A 3,166-nucleotide genomic window follows, 5' to 3' on the forward strand; every position below is an offset into this window, starting at 1 on the left:
CACCCCTTTCCCTGGCTCCCTCCCATCTCTTGGGCCACAGGAGCCGCTTCTCCTGCCAGAGTTGTTAGTGTCCCCCCTCCATGCTCCATGCCTAGCTGCTCTCACGCTGTCTGCTCCAGCCTGTTCTGGCTCCAGCAGCCAAGTGCCAGTCCACACATGGCCTCTGCTGCCTGGCCAGCTCTTCTGGGCTCCATTCACCTGCATCTGGTGGCCCCAGGCCCAGCTGCTCTGGGGAGGACGGGGTTTGAAGCCTGGGACAGACTGACTCCCACTCAAGTCTCTGCAGGCTTTTATGGAGTGCACAAACTCATAGATCCCATCGTCTCTGTGCATCTTCACCAAGTGTCCATCTTGCCTGTCTTGCATTCCACATGGGATGGGGGCTCACTCTCTCACACTGAGAGAATCCATCTCTCTGCCTGGAAGAAAGTCATCCTCTAGTGAGAGCTGCCCCTAGTGCATCAGAGACTGGAGAGGCAGAGACACACCGGGACAGGATGGTTGGAAGTGCTGCGTCATCCCTTCCAAGCTAGGTAGCCTTGGGAAAGTTCTTGCCACTCTCTGAACTCAGTCTACTTACCTGTCAGTGGGGACATACCACCTACCTCATTATGGGGACAGTGTTTGGCCTGAGCCTTGGAACAGAACAGGCATCCAGTGACTGGGAAGGCGGCAGGATTTCAAAACAGCTGGCCAGAAGGCAGGGCCATTAGCTGCCCCTTGCCATGTGTGTCCCAAGGCTGCTGCACTGACATCCAGGACTTGATCCAGGGTTAAAAATGTCAAAGGCCACCTTACTGCACAATCCTGAGTCTTCTGTGGCCGCCTTGAAAGTCCTTTTCATGCCAAGGGCAGAGAGCAGGTACCAATCAAAAGCAAGGAATCGCATCTATTCACTGAACAGACTTTCCCTGTCTCGCACTGCATGCATGGCCCTGTGCTGGGCGCTGGCTCAGAGATCCACAGACCCACTATCCCTGAGGGAAGCTTATGGATTGGTGCGAAGAAGGACATGTAAACAGAAAACTAACCCTCAAGGTGGTCACAGCTGGGACAGAAGGAAGCCTGGGGTCGTGGGAGCCCGGCCGGGGAGGTTCCAGGGAAGCTAGCACAAACTCACAGATCCCAAGAAATAGGGAACTTAAGAACCCAGATCCTGGGAATTCCCTGACGGTCCAGTGGTTAGGACTCAGCGCTTTCACTGCGGGGAGGCCCAGGTTCAATCCCTGGTCCAGCTAAATCCCGCGGGCCACGGGTGCGGCCAAAAGAAAAGAACCCAGATCCAAAATACGTGAGGCTTTCTGAGCACCAAGAGGAGGCAGTGAGGTGTGGTCCCATCGCTGGGTATCAACAGGACATGCAGGCGGGGTGGGGAGGTGTGGGTGACACCCCGAAACCCACTTGTTCTGCCAGATTCATCTCATCAGCGAATCCCTTAATGCAGTGGTCCCCAACTTTTGTGGCACCAGGGGCGGGTTTTGTGGAAGACAATTTTCCACGGACAGGGAGTGGGGGTGTGGGTTGGTTTCAAGATGATCAGGCATTCGATTCTCATAAGGAGCGCGTAGCCTAGGTCCCTCGCATGTGCAGCTCACAGTCGGGTTCCTGCTCCTAAGAGACTCTGATGCGCTGCTGATCTGACAGGAGGCGGGGCTCAGGCGGTAATGCGAGCGATGGGGAGCGGCTGGAAATACAGATGAAGCTTCGCTCCCTTGCCTGCCGCTCACCTCCTGCTGTGCGGCCCGGTTCCTAACAGGCCACGGACTGGTACCCGTCTGTGGCCTGGGGGTTGGGAACCCCTGTCTTAATGGACCAGAGAGGGTCACGGAGCCAGATTATACTTTCATGTTTATAAGGTTGATTTTCTAAAGGTGGGGTAGGGAAGGGGCATCAGGGTGCAGCACAGTGAGCTCAGGCCAGGCCTAGCCCTGACTCTGCCATGTACCATCTGTGTGACCCTGGGGAAGTCACTCTCCCTCTCTGGACCACAACTTTTTCATCTATAAAGTGGGAGCATTCATTCCCACCTCCAGGGCTGTGCTAAGGATGAACAGAGATCATGCATAGGGATGCACTGGCACAGGGCTAAGCATAGCGTAGGGATTCAGCAAACGTCACTTTTCTTTCTTTGCTCTGAGAGAGCTGGACCATGCCCAGGACACACTGCCCAGGGGAGTGATGGCAGCCTGAGCAGCCGGGTGAGGAGGACACTGATGTGTTTCAGGGACCCCGGGACTGAGGCAAGCCGCTCCTGGGACAAAGCCGCCTGCTTCCTCCTCTTCATTCCCACAGTTTTCCTTTCTGGAAGAAAGGCCCCTTGGGAGGGAAAAGGAGCAGTGGGAAGTGGAGAAGGGGGCACGGCACGGTGGGTGGAAAGGGCTCACACCAATATGTTTTGGTGGTGGTTCTTTGTCTTTTGGTCTCTGAGCTGCTGTTCCTGACTGCAAGCTTGGTGACAGGCGGGGATACCCCAACCTAGATGGGCCACTGGGGCACTAGGCCTGGAAGGGGTCCTGGACTTGGGAGGTCAGGGCTTCAGACTGCTCCTGGGGAGACCTTGGGCTCAGCTTTCCTCCTTTCTAGGCCTCAGCAACAGAGAGGATTTGGACAACCTGAGCCCGAAGATCCTTCCAGCCCTAACATTCCAGAGCCAGGGTGTGGGAGAACAAATCTGCATTCCAGGCTTTTCTCTGCCACCCACTCGGCTTTGGGAGACTCTCAGCCTCTGTCTCCTCGGTTTCCCTGTCTGAACAATGAGTGGGCTGATCTTGGTGATATAAGGACATCATGGGTCCTGTCCATTGTTTTGAGTGTCTCCTGGGGTGGCATTCTAGACCTCTTTCCCTGAGTATGGCCATCCAAGAGGAGGGGGCAAGAGTGAGAGATGGGAAGTGGGGAGGGGAGGGGGCAGAGAGGCTGGACTCTGGGGCCTGGAGATGGGGCCCTGGATGTGGAGCCCCAGCCCAGGCCACTTCAGGGACAGTGACCCCTCCCTATGTAGCATACAGAGCTCCCCTACACACCCTGTCACAGAATTCCTGTGAGCTAGCTAGCCAGGGGCCCCATTTTACAGATAGGAAGGCCAAGGCCCCAAGGCAGGAAGGGATTTGCCCAGAGTCACACGGCTGGTCAGTGGCTAAGGTGGAATTTGGCACCAGGGGGTGGG

The sequence above is a fragment of the Neophocaena asiaeorientalis genome, unplaced genomic scaffold (genome assembly GCF_003031525.2).
Source record: "Neophocaena asiaeorientalis asiaeorientalis breed wild unplaced genomic scaffold, Neophocaena_asiaeorientalis_V1.1 scaffold481, whole genome shotgun sequence".
Lineage (NCBI taxonomy): Eukaryota > Metazoa > Chordata > Mammalia > Artiodactyla > Phocoenidae > Neophocaena > Neophocaena asiaeorientalis.